We start from the raw sequence: 19,181 nt of genomic DNA, 5'->3' as shown, positions 1-19,181 counted from the left end.
CTAACTGGATCACGAGGTGAGATCCAAGGCCAAGAATACACTTTGAAACTCAAGTTTTCATACAGTTTTGAACTTCTATCATAATCATAACTTTGAAGCCTTTCCTTCTTGCTGCATTACATTGCCAGTGTTGGGAGAATAATACTCACGGAAAAAGCCGTGAGTATTATTTCCTGCTGCTGTATTCGATGGTTGAGATGACTGCAGAGACGGATACATTTGCGACATGGACATTATTTTCACGAGTTATTACGCTGCGCTGAAGCGAGGTGCTGTCCCGTCACTGTCCCTGTGGTCAGAGACGGGACGGACAACACCTGTGTCCCAACAGGTGACGGTACATCAGCACGGACAGCAGTGTGTCCAAGCTGCTGACAGATAGAAACTTTATTAATTGCATAAGAATTCATGTTTAGGTTTGCTACACGTAAATATCACGTATTTTATCAGCCGAGGAAAGTAACTATGAATATTTTCATTTTCTATTGTACGTTTTACTTCTCTATTTGTATAGCTTTAGTTACTTTGCATATTCATATTAATTATACAAAATATTACGAATAATCTATGATGTATTAAAGTGGATAAAGAGGAGACTTTATTGATCCGGTGGTGAAATGCACAAGCTAGCTGCCAAGTCAAACTTTATTCACGTTGTTTTGGTGAAAGCAACTCAAAAGTAATGCAAAAGTAGTATAAAGCATTACAATTCAGAAAAAGTAATATTGTAATATATCTAATTACTCTCAAATCAAAGTAACTAGTAATCTATAATGTGTTACATTTTGGAAGTAACTTGCCTAACACTGTACATCGCAGTGCATACACCAGCAAAAAAAAAAACAGTATGGGGTTGAACAATTGAGGATTCACTGTGTAAGGTCTTTCTGTTATTTTGTCAACTGTCCTGAACACACACAGTAAACATTACACCTTCCTCTCCTTTCCCAAACACTGTGGTTATCTCTACCTCCTCACCAGTCTGGTCACGACTCCCCCACCCCACCACCACCACCACCACCACCACCCTCCCTCTCATCCCGCCTTGGGCTCACATTGTGTATTCATTAGCATTAAAGAGTCCCTGGCTTGTCTCGCCATTAGGCCGCATTACTCCGCTCTGTGCTTTCTGACATTGGTTACGCTCTGATCGCTAATCTGCTCGGCACCGATGCAGGATTTCCTTGCGGGGGGCTCTCCTCAACTTGCCTGCGAGGTAGACAGACACACACTCGCATAAACCACACACACACACAAACATTCGATTACATTCAAGGGGATGGCTACGCTTCATAGAGATGCGTCCGGAACCAATGATTGCTGCTTCTATGACTTGCCCACCGTGGCTGAGACCAATCGGAGCAGACCAGATTAACTCCTATTTCTGGGCTGGAGGATTGGGGAGGGCACGGGGAAACCCAGTGATGAATATTGAATTGCGGTGCTTATGAAGAGGGAAAAGTACAAACAACAACTCAAGCAAGTTGTCATCAGTGACTGTGGCTCTCTATAGATTTGCTTAAGTCTGTCCTTTACATGGTGAGGCTTGCATCACTCAGACCACCCAAGACCAAGAAAAGCTGCACCATCGAATCGAACCTGGAACCATCGAATGTTATCAAAATAGTTGTTAACTAATTCCCTGTCGATCAACTCATCGTTTCAGCTCTAGATGGAATCCAAAGTGAATCAAATAATAAGTGCAATGTTGCGGCTGTAAGCAGTCCAACAAAGTGCTGCCGTGAGGGACTAAACACTGAGGGCCAGATGTACGTACATTTGCGAAAGTAGCGTTATCAGCGCCAACCCACAGAAAGCGCATGCTGTGATACATCAGCTTACGTTGTATTTACCAAACGTGCAGTTCATCAGGTAATCAGCGCCTTTTCTCCGCCCACTATACCGTAAATTGCGCTCCACCTGTACGGTCCAAGCAGCGCATCTGGCTTTTCAAGACCCAAAATGTGCGCTCAATCACCCCCCCCTCGTCTGAATGTGTAGCCTCGTGAGACCGTCCTGATCTCGCGTTTTCCACTCGCAGATCAGTCTGGCATCTTGAGATAGAGAAAATTTGGAGCCGTTCGCCAAACGACCGGGCCAATCAGCATTGGTTTTGAGGCGGGTTTAGGTGGTGATAGACAGATGGTTTATCCAATCAGCTAACCAGTATTTTCAGCCAGCAGTAGCCCTAATTCTGTTAGCTGCTCGCTAATGCTTTTTTCTCTTGGATCCTTGTTTTGGAATATGGGCCGGGAACCTGAAATGGTGCCTTTTATTCCTAAATTCTCGTTACGCAAACGGCAAATATCCTTTACTGACATGTTGTTTGCTTGCTGAGCTAACGAGCTATGCTTTGCCTGCAGCAGCAGGGGCTTGTGGTTGTATTTTCATACGCTTCGTTGATCTGATTGGTTGATGTGGCCCGTCTATCACCAACATAGGTGATAGACAGATGGTTTATCCAATCAGCCAACCAGTATTTTCGCCCCTTCCCAAAAGTTCTCCAACGGAAAGTTCCCAGATGGATATGCCGAGCAAATGCGAAGCAATCCATCTGGTGGAGTCAGGTTACTGAATGTGTGCCCGGTTGTAATTTTGCTGAGCTGCTGTTGTTGGGTTGTGTATTGTTGTGTGTGGGTCATTAGCCATGGTTGTTATTTCGGCATTAGTGGTGGGGAAATGTAGTGCGCCGTAGCAAAGCGTTAAGTACTTGTCCTATGATACGGCTGATTGCAGATATTCCCACTGCTGAAGCTATGACTGTTTGAAATGATCCTGATGCAAATATTTGTAATGTAGCGAGGAGTTTAACAACTGCTGGAATGGAACATGAACGCTGAGTCGGAGATTCGATGTCATTTTTGATTTCTTCCAGTAACTGTAATATTGCATGGCTGCTTAATCTGTAACGCTTAATGATTTCATGTTCACTCAACTGAAAAAGTGTGATACTTGTGGCAAAAATCTTTTCAGCTCATCTGCTTGGCCTATGTCTCCGTCTTGCTCGGATTACTGCTGCCATTTCACCAGGAGGCATATGCCATGAGGAAACCCGCTTGCGGCTGGTTTACACCTGCTTTTAAGAGGCGGAGAATTTTCACCGCAAAATAGAGGCGCGCTGTCACGGGCGCACTTTACGCTTCCCCTCCCATCTCTTTATGGGAAACTCCCACTTTCCCCTTCACCCTCACCCTCCCGTGAATGCATATGCATGACATGGAAAAGCGCAATTTGCCATTTTCAGTTCCCGCGACAGGCAGTCTGCGCTTTTACCTCAGCGCGGCCTGTTTGTACATACCTCGCCATATGCTTTTACGCGCACGTTGCGAAACAAATACGTCTGAAGTGGGCGCAAAAGCGTTCGTACATCTGGCCCTGAGAGACGCATAAACACACTGTGACGCGCTCAAGATTGTATTGCAATGATTTATTTCTCCACACGTAAAATACAACTAGCACTGCAGTTACCAAACGTAAAGCGACTTTGTGAGTCGAAATAAGTGCGTTGGTGCGGCGCGGCAGCACTTTGTTGGACTGCTTACAGCCGCAACATTAGTCAACAAAAAGGGCTCACCCCCTCTCTGTCAAAGCCCCAAAAACCCAGGTGAACAAGGTAAAGCAAACAAATATAATGTGATCACTTCCACCACCACCTACAATATAAGTGCACAATATAATAATCAATAAATAATATAAATGAGACCATAAACAACATACAATATGTGGCTCCTACATGCAACTCTCCTTTTGTTTTTTTGAAACATGCTTCATCAGGTTCATCTTGAGGCTACTCATTTACTTACATATGCTGATTGTTGGAGGGGAACTCCCACGATTTTAAGACTTAATATGTGAAGAAGGTTGTTCAGAATCAAGAGAGCCCAAACCTGAAACTGAGACGGAATAAAGTCAACTTTCTTACATTGTCCTGTCAATTTGTCTAAGTCTATACTGTGGATCACCCACACCACACACAGTAACATGCCATTGTGACACATAAACTAAATTGACTTCCATCCAAACTCAAAAAAATGGATTCACCATAAACCAATTCTCCTCATGGCTCGATCCAGAAACTTCCTCTGCAAACATATTTGTTGTCCAATAGCAGCATTGTCTCCTTCATCAACCCATTACACTGCATGCGACTAGATGTTGCGTACCAATTCATTATGAGGGCTATGAGCTGACATTTCCCCTCCAGAATGGATCATTTATTTGGAGCACCTTGATGGCAGCAGCAGCCGTTAAAAGCGGCGAGCCAATTCACAGACGGGGAGCAAGTTATTGTGACAGCTAGCCGCCTAATTGTTCATTTGAGGTAATCACCCGACAAGTCAGAGCAATTTCGAGCACAATGCCAGAGACTAATGGAGGTGGACGTGCTCGCTTGATGAGATCAGAATCACGGGGCCGCCAGCCTGCTGAGTGCCAGGGGCCCCTAAGAGGGCATCTTCCTTGATACTCAGGAAATTATCTACACCTCTGTGGCATGACTGAGTACTCACTAGGGGGGGTATTAGCAGGGAAAGTGCATGATACTGATAATATTAGGAAAAAAGCCAGAGATGGAGAAGAAAGAAGCATATTGTTCTTTTATCTCGGAGGAAAATCCACTCAAGTGGTGCAGAATAATGTAGGCTGCTGCCCAATTGAGGCTGACAATTTATTTTCACACCCCCAATCAAGATGCTTTGTGGAGCTGCCAGCATGAGATGCATACATCCCTACATACGTACATTAGCATGCAGGAATATGCTGCTGCCACTGCTCTCTCTCTCTCTCTCTCTGTTGGTGTATGTGTGTGTGTGTTTGGGGGTTGAGGTGCATGTGATGGATGACCGTGCAGTGCCAGGGCGTTCTTGGCTTAATTGTGGTGTCAGTGCATGTCTGTGGCAACCCCAGTGGTGAGTGGTGACAGACAGGCGTGTGCAGATGTGTGTCTGAGTGTCTGTGTGTACATCCTTGTCTCTAGTGTATGGGAGGAGATCACAGAGGAACTCTGATGACATGGCTGTGGGATTTTTTTTTTTTTTTTAAGCCTGTCCCAGGCCTCAAGCGGACTCTCAGGAGACAAGTTTGAGGAGTTTGTTGGGGCTACTGGCTGATCGGGGAGTGGACATGTGTCAGATTTGCTCAACAACTCAGTGGCCGTGTCAAGACAGACCAAACAGACCAGTGAAATGTCTTGCTTGGTGTGCGTTTTTGTGTCTTCTAGCACCTGGAAGCACAATGTTCACCTCATACTGTCTAGTGACTACATCATTATCTTACAGTGCCAAACCTCCCGAGTGGACAGTCAAATAAAACACCCCCAAAATCCCAGAATATCTGTCCTATTTTGCTTTTTGAGTTTGGATCTGGTTGAAGGACAAGCCAAGCCGCACAATGTTCAATTATTTGTAATATTACTGTTACTTTACCCCCCACCCATGTTGCTAAAATGACACCTATCCTGGATGCATAATTTGGTTTATGAGTCATACATGGGGACTGGAGACCACCTGCAGTTCCTCGAGATGGTCAGAGGGTGGTGCTGTTGGACCTGAACTTTCGAACCACTGTTCCTCAGAAGCAAATTGATAATGCATATTGTATTACATTCAGACAGGACAGATTTAAATGTGAGTCAAACAGAGGTGTGCGGGGAAATAATTTTTTACTCTGAGGCTTAGTAGGTATAATTTAAGAAAATATTCTATTTCGGCAGGATGTGAGCCAATCTGCTCATGAAGGTGAGGCTGTAACTGCTTGTTACGATCGGACGCGTTTCTGCTTGATTTGTTTGCAAATGCCAAATTTGCAGATGGTATTTTAAAACCTTCTAATCGTGATTTACAATAGTTACAGGGCACTCTGTCAAATCTGTCGAATTGAATGGCAACTACTATACTACCATATTCTATCATGTGTATCTCCTCCCTTCTTGCTATTCTGCTCAGGTTTAGAAATCCAGGAGTCATGTTGTTTGTTAGAGAGTGAGAGTCAGCCGGTCTGTCTCGGGAGCCAGAGTTTTCAGTGAACATAGCGTGGAGTTCTTCAGGGGGAATATGTAATAAGGAACATAGCTGCAGCTTCTTTCGCTTTCTGGGGACTAAGTTGTTCTCGACGCACAGATAAACAGGCAGACTGACTGCACCGGACGGAAATAGAACTGACCAACTGTGCTCATCCTGTGCCAATTTAAAATGATGAACATGAAAACAGCAGACGATGCCAGATGTGGAGATGTATCTTCGGTATGAGCCAGACAGCAAAAGGAATCCTCACATCTTTGATACAAGAAGGGTAGAAACGCAACACAACCCAGACCGGGAGCTTTTCCGTTTACCACAGTCTTTCAGAGTGCTACCGAAAGGTCATTTAAAAACACGAGAACTGCAATGACCTTACTACTGATGATGCAGCTGCGCCTAAGCAGGAGTGTCTGTTTCTATTTCATTCCAATGCAAAGTATTGAATTGGAGATTGCTCCAAAAGGGCCAATGGACTGTAATGCGATTTGTATAAAAAGGCCAAACATAAGAGGCTGAGATGTGGCCGGCAATGAGGTTAGAGCGCGCCCGAAAAGGTTATTCTACTGTGAATTGGTTGCCTCAATCCATTTATCGCCACCACTATCCACATGCTGTGACAGAGTGAGGTGTTTGAAAATCCCTGTCTTCTATATGGATTTGTTTTGGTGTGTACCGTTTAAGAGTGTTTACACACAGTTGGTTTGGCTCAAGGTACTTTCATTTCCCGAATCAATGACTCGTTTTCGTGGAGCCTCACCACAAGGCTAAGGTGTAATCGTTCACTGGTGGGTTGTTTTGCACTCGCAGCAACAACTCGGGTGACAAACTGTGCCAACCCCCCCCCCCCGCAAAAAAAAAGGAAATTACACAGGAAATGTTGGGACCGCGTCTGACCCCCGATTCCTCGTGATTCAGACCTCCTTATTGCCAGCTTGATCTGGCTAATGAATTCTGCCTCACAGTGTCTGTGCCCAGAGTGGCAACATGGCACTGGTCACTGAGTGGGTCCAGGGGATAGTGAGGGTTTGAGATGCCATCTGTTGTGCCACTGTGCTCTCCATTTCCCTTTGCTCAAACTCAACAGGAGAGAAAAACAACAATGAAAGAGCCTGTCAACCTGCTAAAGGCCATGCTTAAGACCTCTTTAGCTTTTGTTGCATTTCAGAAGAACCAATAAGGACATCTGAAAACTATTAGTGCAAATTACAGCTGTCAATTCCATTACACTTCTTTTTGTGCAGGATCAATATGAGCTGTGGACATCTCGTGATTTGTAATAATTGCAGAGACTGCTGGCAATTTTAATTTGACTCAGTCTGTCATGTCTTCTGTTTGTAAAGCCTCCAACACAAACCACATGTTTGTGCATTCTTGTCAAGACAGAGTTGCCCCTAAAATATTAATCCTGCTTAATCAATTTTGGATCAATTCTGTTTTGGGTAAACAAGCAATTTTCACATCATGCCAAATATAACTCATTGTGTATTCCTTTAAAGGTCCCATGGCATGAAAACTTCACTTTATGAGGTTTTTTAACATTAATATGCGTTCCCCCAGCCTGCCTGTTGTCCCCCGGTGGCTAGAAATGGTGATAGGTGTAAACCGAGCCCTGGGTATCCTGCTCTGCCTTTGAGAAAATGAAAGCTCAGATGGGCCGATCTGGAATCTTCTCCTTATGAGGTCATAAGGAGCAAGGTTACCTCCCCTTTCTCTGCTTTGCCCGCCCAGAGAATTTGGCCCACCCATGAGAGAGAGACATCATGGCTTTCAAACGAGCAAAGTGGCAGTTGGTCAAGGCCACACCCCCACCCTCCACCTTGGCCCCCCCCCCCTCTCTCCTCCTCAATAGCTACAGACACAGAAATGGCACATCCTCAGGAAAGCTCATTGTGGGACTGGCTCTAGTGGCTGTAATTCTGCACCAAGGCTGCATTTCAAGTAAACAAGTACATTTTTTTTTAAATGTATTTTTAATAAAAAATCTAAACTTCTGCCTTCCAAATCAGAAACCGAAAGACTATCTCAAGGACAAACAAATACAACATACATACAAATATACAACAAGGGAAAAGCTAAAATCAGTTTAAAATATATATATATATAAAAAAAAAAAAGTCCGCTAGTAGGATTTCACCACTGTCACGTTTAATTTGAGAGTTCTCTCAAACCAAACGTCACTATTAAAACAAAGCAGAACAGTCTGTTGGTGATGCTCCGCATGCCTCAAAGAAAATTCTCAAACAAATAGATGTGGATCCAGTGAAACGACTTCCAACTGACAGAGTCCATAATCAAAACCTAAAATCACAAAGTCTCTGTACTGTCGGTGTTATGTCCTGACAGCCATTTTATTGATAATGATAAGTTGGCGTATCCAGGCAGGTTCTTAATCTTGCCAATTACTGTGATACGAAGAGGGGAGTATTTAGCATTCCTCAATAAAACTGGCAGAATGTGCCTGAAGATACAGTACATACAAGAAAATAGGTCTTATCCTTCATCATTAAACTATAATCGTACAATTATTAACTCTACTCCCTGGGTTTAAATAAAGTGTGCACACGAGGTACAAGCCCTCATTCTCTTTCTCTTTACTGTAATGTTTCTAACATCCTGTTACTGTACGTTTGATACAGCTCTTTGTGTGAAATCGGATCTTTGTTACTCATTTCCCCGCAGCTTTGCGTCGCACAAAACAAGACAGACATTTTTCGCCTTCCTGTGTCTCACTCTCCGGCTTTTGCTGGGGAATTGAAGCTACTGTGTCTAATGTAGCAATCCAATTATGAAGCAGTGCTCTGTTACAAGGTTGCCGTGACAGAATCAATGAAAACAATATAAGAGAGTCCAATTTTATACACGTGTACCTGGGAAAGGGCCAGACAAGACCTTACTTTGAAGGAAAATGTCAGCATTCCAGAGCAAGTCACCAACAATGCTGTGAGAGGGAGTCAATATGAAGCTAACAAATGAATGATTTGCAGAGTTAAAGAAGCAAGAACTCAGTAAAAATTTTGCAAGAAAGAGTTCATACTGTGGGAAAGTTGGCCAACAACTCCAAGTTATGATATATCTTTGCAGAATGTATTAAATTAGCAATTGGCTCTGTTATGCGATAGAAATAAGCAGTGAAGCGTACAGCCTTCATCGTCACTCATGTCATAAGTAAATGACGCATCTTGCAAAGAATTTGGCAACACAAGCTACAACATATATGACCCAGTAAGTGGAGGAAAACGACAAAGCCAATCAATTCTTCGGTTGTTAATATCCTACACATCGATCATAATGGAAATTATAAATCACGTATTCAATTCCACTCATTCCACCACCTTATTCCCGCTAATTACCAGAGGAATCCACATTTCTGTTCCATGTCATGGAGCAGGAAGCACGTGTAACTACGTGTAAGTGTTGCCCGGGGTGGGTCACGATAGCCTCGCAGAACTTGGCTGCATTTCAGATTGGCGTGGAGGAGGATGAGGGCTCGCTTCCTCGCCTCTCTCAGCGAGAGAGCAAAGGCCCCGCGAAACTCCCGACCCACATCTGTAGAGGGAGACCAGGGGCGAGGGAAGCGAGGCCGAAGCGAGCCGCCCACAGCTCGATTGGAGATGGCAGAGGGTGTACCAGACACACTACTCCTAAGCATTTGTGGGGGGCTATTTGTTTCACAATCAGATACCAGATACTATTTTCAGAGGGATGAAAACACACAATATGCAGACTTACATTGTTTTTTTTCCTTCATTCAACATACTACTTTTTGAAGCATCAAGAGTACTCTTCGACATTTTTTTTTTCACTAAAAATAAGCTTTCATACTAAACCGAGGGGAACCTGTTTCTAAAATGAGATAAGTAAATATGTTAAATTGGCTCTAATTAAATCACTAATATAGTACAAAATAATTATAGGAGGTGCGTTGCTATGCAAATGTCCAGTCAAAACAATACAAAGGACATGCATAACACACCCGAATCTCGAACGCTCGGTGGTTGAATTGCATTGTGGGTAATGCAGATGCCAGGTTTCGACAAGGAAGAATGAGTGAAATCAAAAAGTTGATACTTTTGATTCTGTCTGACAATGTTATAAGAGCGCAGATCAGCGCAGTACATATTTAATTTGAGCAAGGTCATACAAAATTGGACAAAGCTGACATGATCCTCAATTAGGGGAGTCTCTATTTTTCTGTTCCCTCAAAGATCAGCACTGTCAACACAGTTGCAATTACTTAATGGCCCAAATTAGTGTGTTAACATGAACTAAAGTTGAACTCCGCGCAAAAGCTCTGTTGACTACATTAAAAAAAAGATTCATTTTGTCACATGCTTCTATGTGTTGTGTTATATATTTGTTTAATGTACAGTTACAAATGCTAGTGAGACTGCGCCCTAAAGGTCAGAGAGGTGGGGCTTGTGGCCAGAAGGTCGCCGATTCGATCTCAAACTAGCAGTATGAATCTGGGTGGTGCAAATGGAAGTGTTTGCCCTTTCATCACCACTGTGATGGGTTTATCCCCCCATGTGCTTCAGCTGAGCTGCTCAGAGGCTAGTCTTGCATTGCAAGACCTTCCTCCACAGCGCTGCGGAGGAGGGTCTGGCTAGTCCACACAGCATTCCGGGATGGGAGAAAAAAACAAGCTCTGGTTTATTGGCATTTCTTTAAACCAATCACAATTGTCTTGGGCGGCGCTAAGCCCCACACACTACGGTGCCTCTGCAAAATAGCCTCGCGAAGGAACTTGTTTCGGTGGAAGATGTGTACGTTCAAAGGTTGTTTTAGTCGTGCAACAGAAAACTCAGATTGGACAGATAGTCTAGCTAAAAAGCCAATACAAAGTAAGCAGAATGTGACGGACATCCGGCCGAAATGAAAGACATCAGGCGGAATTTCCGGTGGCACCTGAACAATCCCGGAAGTGGAACGTTGTGGCTATAGACTACTCAGAGGCCAACACATGACTGTGGTTTTACTGGGCAGCTTCCAGCAACTTCCAGGTTAAAAAAGTGGTCTGAAGCTGCATCTCATGTCCCTTATTTGTTAGCTCCTTGGTCCTCGGCTGAACCGGAAGTTGTTCTGTCCCTCCTACGTGAAGGTCGTCTCAAAGCTCTTATTTCTGCCCCGAGGACCGAGGAGGGATCATCGAGGAGGGATCATCGTGGAGCTATAGGCAAGGATTCACTAGAGCAGCCTTCACGGAAGCCGTGCAGCTGAAGGAGTTGCTAACTCCGCCCACACAGCTGACAAATTAATGTGATGATCCAAAACACATTTGCCCGTTTCCTCTCTCCTCCCATGATTCCTCACGTCTCTCCTGTGCTTCCTCAGTGGGAGGGCCCAAGACGCGAGGAAGGGAGGCAAGCGGAGGAGTCGGGGATGCAATTAAAGCGACCTGAGAAGCAGCTTTCATCTAGTTTGTGTTCTTTAGGAACAACTGTAATTGACAAGACCATGAGCTAGCCTGGTTCTACTGCCCCAACCTCCCTCCTCATTTCTGCTTCTTCTCTCCTAGGAGTGTTTACTGGCAGTAATTAGGCCATTAATCAAGTAAATGGAACATACCCGAATGGACAAAGATTACTCTGTCCCACAGAGCAGTCTTTCCCTTCGCCCTGGGACTCCCCTTTGAGGGCGAGACTTCCAGGTTCAGGGCCGGGAAGAGCTGGCCTGGCCCGCCCATCTGTCAAAGCCACTTCCTTTGACATCCACGTATGTGTACACCACGGGAAGGTTACGTATCACATATAACTGTCAGCTTGGTCTGCTGCTCGACCGCTGCACTGATATCAGCTTTGATGGCAGGATGGCTGTGAGGGTTGTGGCCTTGTCCTTACACCATGCCACATAGCAGACCTGGGGAAAAGCTGCTGTCAGTTCTTTTTTTTTGTTATGGTTGAGAAAATAAACGGATGGATGGTTTCTTTTATTGATCGCCACTGTTGTGCCCACATTAAACATACGTGTGTTCAGATACAACGGATGATGAACTTCAGCGAGCTGACGTCCACAGAGTCGGTACTTTGGCTGTTTGGGGCAAATAAACAGGGACTACACAACATATTGTTGAGGTGTTCATATGACCCATTGTTGTGCAATCATACGCATTTTGGATGAACATTATTAAATCTAAATTAAAGCTGCAATAAGAAATACCCATTCTAACCACAAAAGATATACTAGCCAAGACTAAACAAGAGTATTGCAGCAGGATTGAAATGTTGGCCCTTTTATGTTATGACCTGTTGCCTGAACACAAAGTCTCAAACAAACGAGGTGTTATGCTGGAGGTTTATTCGCCTGATGTGCAGCAAATCAGTTGTGCAGCAATCACTCCAGACGTGCTCAATCAACAACACAAGCATTCGAATAAAAAATGTAAAGAACAAGGGTGCCTGTGGACGTCTCACCGGTGCTCTCCCTCTGGCCATGTTTCCTCTCCGTCTCTGGAGTATTCAATCTTCTGCCCCGCCAGCCGACCAGAGCTCATCCCGACCTGCCTCCCAAACAAGCTGCGGCGTAATTGCCTGTCAGAGCTGTCTGCGTGCCTGTTTTTCTTCTCGCCCCGCAACGCACCTGACAAGAAACACATATTTACACACAAAAATGAAATTACGGGCAATTTGAGAGCAAGGAGCTTTGGAGGCAACGCCTGCTATTGAGCTGTCCAAGTCGATGAACTCCTCTCACCCTTGGCTCTATATCAACTTGAAACAAAAAGGTGGGGAAAGAGAAGAAGAAGAGACACGGAGATAGAAGAGGAAAAAAAGAGAAGAAATGCTTTGGGAATTCTGGCTCATTCATGTCACTCTCTCGCTCTCTCTATATATATATTACTTCCTATGCTGCTTCTCTTTTCACAATGACCTCCTTTTTCTAGTCTTCAAATCCCTATGTCATGGAAGTCAGTATATTCAGCATGTTTCTATAAGCCAGCAGGGCCGAAAGAGTGATGAACACTTAATTGAGGAGACAATTAGGCAGGCAGTACAGTTTAACCACGATGGGTTATTTGTGCAGTGCCGTCCCAACTCTCTGAAGTTCCTATCTTCCTGAAGGTGTATTTAAACTCATGCTGGAACCCTTTAAAGGTCCCATGACATGGTGCTCTTTACGCCGCCTTCACACTGGCACTTGAAATCATCTCCGATAAGGCTTCGAAATGACCGGAAGACATTCATTTCCTATGGAGATTGGCAGACCGCAGGCGAATGGGTCCGAACCGGGTCCGAACGAGTGCGGTGCGGAAAAAATCGTGTCAGTTGGTCATCCAGATGCGTTCAAAAAATTGAACTCTTGCGAAAAGCTACGGACGGTTCCTATCCGACGGAAGTTAGCGTTGCTATGGTACTGATAAACAAACCTGCTAATGCTAATTGGTTAGCTAGCAACAGACGTCTAACTATTGACATTATACCGCTGTATCACATTTAACCGACGTGACATGTCAACGTCCTGGGCAACTTTACTCCACGCAGCAGCCTTTCTATTTATATCTGTATAAGAGAGGTCAGAGAGAATCGGACATTCAAACACTTATCAGTCCTTCTAGTTGTTCTGCCATTTTTGTAAATCGCTTCCGAAGCTTTTCAACGGTGTAGTACGACGTCCGCTGGGGGCGTATTGCGTATTACGGAGCTGATTTCAACTGCCAATGTGAAGGCGGCGTTAGATGCTTTTATATAGACCTTAGTGGTCCCCTAATACTGTATCTGAAGTCTCTTTCCCAAAATTCAGCCATGGTGCAGAATTGCAGCCACTAGAGTCAGTCCCACAATGAGCTTTCCTTAGTGTGTGCCATTTTTTGTGTCTGTCTAGCTACTGAGGAGGAGAGAGCGGGGGGCAAGATGGAGAGTGGGGGTGTGGCCTTGACCAACTGCCTCTTTGCTCGTTTGAAAGCCATGATGTCTCTCTCTCATGGGTGGGCCAAATTCTCTGGGCGGGCAAAGCAGAGAAAGGGGAGGTAACCTTGCTCCTTATGACCTCATAAGGAGAAGATTCCAGATCGGCCCATCTGAGCTTTCATTTTCTCAAAGGCAGAGCAGGGTACCCAGGGCTCGGTTTACACCTATCACCATTTCTAGCCACTGGGGGACCATAGGCAGGCTGGGGGAACGCATATTAATTTTAAAAAACCTTGTAAAGTGACATTTCCATGCCATGGGACCTTTAAGGTAAACGGAGATATTGCAGGCGGTGTCACTGCCCGATGTGAGTCGAGTGCAAATGTGAGTAGCGCATGCGTCACATTGCGACAAGTTGCCTACAAGAACCTGTTAACGAGAGACTTCTGTAATGTCAATACAATAAAAATGGACCTACATAACGAAGTTCATTCAGTGCTGGCGACTAGTTAGCAATCAAACACAACAAAGGATGTCACTTGAATGGCGTTTTGAGCTAACGTTAGCAATCAAACAATCATAGATAGCTAAAACGTTTTTTTGAAATGATTTCCATCTTCTGTTATTGTTTGTAATGAGAAAAGATTATTATTTTATAGATTTCACAAATTTCAGTAGCACACGTTATGCCTTAAACCGTTTAAATCTGAACATGCGCAACTCACATCTGCACTCGACTCACATCGGGCAGTGACAGCGCCATAAACAAAGATGCTGAAGCCTAGTTCAGCCTCTCTCTCTCTCTCTCTCTCTCTCTCTCTCTCTGAGAAATAGGCACACGTGTCAAACTCGAGGCCTGAGGGCCAAATCCGGCCCCTCACAGATTTTAATCCGGCCCGCATATCAATTTAGGTTCACAAGAAATTTTGGCCAACCTAGTTTTTGTAGCTTTGTCACTTTTGCCCACGCTTTTGCTACTTTTTCTGACGTTTTTGGCGCCTTTTCCGATGTTTTTTTCCCCAATGTTTTTGGCGCTTTTTTCGACCTTTTTTTGTCGCTTATTTTTCTTGATGGCTATTTTACTTTTTTGGGGTTTTATGTCGACCAAACTGTAAGTGAGAAGACTATATGAGACATGATATAATACAGTAAAAGATGCTATTGAGTTTGACACCGCTGGCTGGCCCTCCGACCTCCAAAAGGAGACAGTCCTGAGACAAAACATTCCCTTATCACGCAGCTGCCTAGATTCCCTGAATCTGTAGAGACGAACATGATTATACATGAACAGTTTGGGTTAGTAGAGACTGGCCGAATATTCTCGTCCTCTGAACCTGTGACCTATGAATGACCTGATATTGTCTAAGCTTTCCCTTTAGTCTTATCACACCACAACATGGTGTTTCCAGAAATTCCACCACAGTGGCCAGGTGGGGGCCTGCAAGGCTACCCAACCAGAAAGATACATTGTAAGTAGAACATCACAGTGCAGGGGTCTTCAAGGTTTTTTTTAAGCCAAGGACCCCTTAGCTGAGAAAGAAACGGAGAATAAAATGAAGTTGCATATTTAACTGGGCCTACAATAACTTGTGCCTGGCCTAAATGCATACCTTTTTATAGCATAGAATACTAAGCTATTAAAATAATAATTGTTGGCATGATTTTATAAATCTTTAATTTAATGTTACACAAACATACATGTGGCACAGTCCTTAGAATGAACTGTATCTGTGGATGGCTACCTTAGTGACTACCTTACCTATAGGCCAGTAAGCCTATCTTTAATTTTTTAATTTTTTTTTTCCCCAAATAGGCTGATTTATATTTGCTAATACTATGTTGGATTCATGTTAAGACATTTTAGTTTTTGAAAAAAACTTTCTCTGCAACACTTGAGGCCTCTACACACCCAGAGTCCATCTACACAAGTGTGGTCACGCCTGATGACTGATCAGACCTGTTCTTAAATCAGATACCACATTAAATTACATTGAAACAAATTCAACTAGATTTTAAATTCAATTCCATTTCAAATCAAATTCAATTCAAATTTCAATTAAATCAAAACTGGTAGATAGATGTAGATAGACGGTAGATCGATTTTATATTCTATTTAAGCTACCATGTACCATGTAACTTCTTAAAAAAAAAATAAAAAATGCAGGTCCTGTTATATTGTTATGTTCACATGTCAAAGCGTCCTTGAGCAAGACACTGAACCCGAAGTTGCTCCCCGGTCGCTGTATGTGGCTGTCCACTGCTCCTTATGCTTAGGTTGGGTTAAATCCTGAGATTGAATTTCACTACATTGTACTATACGAACGTAGGTGACGAATACTAAAGTTTCTTCTTCTTCTTTACAGTACTGCTTTCCAACTGGGATTTATGTGCCTTTTGTACGTATTTTTTTTTCTATTTACCTGTTTCTACCTCTTTGGTCTATTCCTTGTGTCCATTTACATGTGTATCTTAACTTGTCTTGTCTTAGCTAATCTATTATTTCTACTGCTTATTTTATATTGTATATGCGCACTTATATTATCTCTCCTACTTATGAATTCCTGTCACCTCTGTTGTCTTCCCTACAGGCAACAATAAAAGCTCATCATTTTCCTTTGTCCACAAAGGCTCATCCCCTTGTCACAACAAACACACTGTATGCGAATACAACAGCTGGAAACATCTGTAAAACAGCAGCACAGGCACCTCGGCTACGCAGAGAAAAGAATCGCACTCTGTATGGCGGCCATGTTTGTGGCTGTTTATTCCTGAGCCGAATTGTGTTTGACATTTGTTCCAGACAGATCGGTTTGGGCCTGGTGGTATTTCGGGGATGAGAAGTCAACAGAGGCAAGATGAGCAGCAAAAGATGTGAGAAGGGTCGTGATGGGGAAGTCTATGATTGATATTCCCATTAGCCACCTGACAAGGTGAGGACAAGGCTCTGATAATGAATTGTGACATATTAATGAGCTTGTCTAGCACAGACAATACCTGATCAGCCCTCTTACCATTTAACCTTTGATACCAATGAGGGGAATTGCAGGCAAATAAGGGTTTTGTGTCACTTGCAAAGACAGAACACGAGTTTAAAAACAAGGCACTAGATAGTTGTTAGTAGCTGATATGGCTGTAAGTTCAGGGGAAACTAATGTGATGGCAGTTCAACTCCAGAGACTTGTACTTCTGGACTACAAAACTTTTTTTTTTCTTTGTGGTGATGATTACATTTCTTTTCATTTTGCACAATTTGTTTAAGGCAATTTATATAAAAAGGTCAAAATGTCTATCCCAACAGCTGTTCATTTCCAGCTGAAGTATATGTTTTCACTAAGGTGACTTAATTAGTTTATCCTTCAACGGGAGCAATGATTGCTTACAACACAGCTACTCCCGTGGGAGAAAAAGGACAGAGTGTTTGACTGGTTTGCAATTACAATGGAATTCAGTTTGAAGAAAGACAGGATAATCAGACTTCCAGTTCAATGCAATTACAAATAACAGAATATTATATAATCTTAGGCTTTGGTTAGCTAATGTTGTACATCACCGAAAAATAAAGAAATAAAGAGGTGGAGAGAGTCAGGAATGCTGTCAATTGTTTTGTGTCTCCTTCCATTCTTCTAACAAGCTTGGAAAAGTGACCGTGGTGGCCACTATTCAATTTTTATCCACCCAGAATTCAAAGACGAAAAAAGGAAAAAAATTGAAACAGCACAGGGTCACAGCTGATATTATGCTAGTCATTAGCTGTCCATCATGACAAATGCATGTCTAACTGCGTGTCAATCACTGCTCATGCACAGACACCAAATTATTGTTTATATTTGGAAAGTTTTTTTCAAAAACCAAATTGTCTTAGACATATTATTAGCAAATAAAAATCAACCTATTTGTGAAAAAAAAACACATTGACGATAAGTTTGCTAGCCTATAGGTAAGGTAGTCAACAAGGTAGCCATCCACAGATACAGTTATTCCTAAGGATTCACATGTATGTTTAACATTAAAACATGATTTATAAAAGCATGCCAACAATTATTTTTTTTAATAACTTTGTATTTTATGCACTAAAAATGTATGTATAAAGGCTTCAGGCCACCCAATCGTTATTTTAGGCCAAGTGTAATATGCAAATGATCTGTCACTCTCTCAGTTAGGGGGTCCTTGGCTTAAATAACGTTGAAGACCCCTGCTGTATAGGATAAGAAGCACACTGAGGTAGATGAAAAATATTTGCTATCTAAAGCATCTATAATCAATATTATTATATTAACTTTGGTCCACATCATGACTACTTGTATGTATAAAGGATTGATCGTAGCGACAAACCCACACCTGACTCTGCTGTTTCATTCAGTTCTATGGAGCATTTTTTTCAAGATTCAAGATACTTTATTGTCATTGTGTGAACAGAACGAAATTCCGTTGGTGGCAATCAGTGCAGTTTTTAGCAACTTTCAGGTCATCGTTTTGCTTTTCCAAAACCAAAAAAGAAGATAAAGTTAGCCAGAAGTTGGTAGAGCCCCGAAATGTGGCATAGAGAAACACATTTGTTTGTCAAAAAGGGTAGAAGTATTAGAAGATTATGATTGCCTATGTGAAGATCATCGGCTAGTTCTCCAATCAATTCTAATGCAACAAGGATTTTAATGGTAGAGCCTATAGTATTGATTAGTGACAAAGTATTGATTTTTCTCTGAATGATTGCTTTTTGTCTTGTGATGTCTTATCTATAAAGTTTTTCTAGGATAAAGATTCATGTTATAAATCCTACGGGAGCCCTGATTCGAAAAACTGGATGGATGTGCTGAAAAATCTATTTTTCTCAGGCTATTTTACAGTAAGCACAGTGGATACAGTATTTCCCCAACACCTTCCTGCTCAAACAAGTTTGTGTCTGCATGGTGAGGTGAGTGTAATGTTTGTGTGTGTGTATTGATGTTGCCTCCCCACCACATTCCTCTCTGTACTGAACCCCTCCCATGCCTCATTGGGACACTGGCCGCCTAAGTCTAATCCCGGGGGAGCTCATTAGAATCAGCAGAGAGGAGAGGGCCACAGACAGGGTCAGGACAAACTGCACTGCTGAGCTGCATAGTGATGCCTTCCGCTCTGTCTTTATGTCTGTTTGGTTTGGCTGCATGTCAGTCGATCTGAGCGGATGGCAGATGAGAGATTGGCCCGCTGAAGCACTTGACAACCATGTTGAACACCCACATGCTCACACATGCACAAACAAACACACATATAGACACATACGGAGTGACGAACACACACTTCCATTGACATTTCAAACACCCACTCCTCCATCACAGAC

The 19,181-nt window shown here is 43.1% G+C and overlaps 1 protein-coding gene across 2 annotated transcripts in view; it reads right to left on the bottom strand.

Moving 5' to 3' along the window:
* Positions 1-12,498: 12,498 nt before the first annotated feature.
* LOC120554149 (receptor tyrosine-protein kinase erbB-4-like) overlaps positions 12,499-19,181 on the bottom strand; it is a 300,052-nt gene continuing 293,369 nt past the window's right edge. For both annotated transcript variants that reach the window (XR_005638323.1, XR_005638324.1), the window contains one exon: positions 12,499-12,593. The gene's annotated coding sequence lies outside the window, so the exon portion shown is untranslated. The remainder of the gene's footprint in view (positions 12,594-19,181) is intronic.

Source organism: Perca fluviatilis, chromosome 24 (assembly GCF_010015445.1).
Source record: "Perca fluviatilis chromosome 24, GENO_Pfluv_1.0, whole genome shotgun sequence".
In the NCBI taxonomy this organism is placed as follows: Eukaryota; Metazoa; Chordata; class Actinopteri; order Perciformes; family Percidae; genus Perca; species Perca fluviatilis.
Note: the sequence above shows the minus strand (reverse complement) of the source record. Positions and strands in the feature narration are given on the sequence as shown.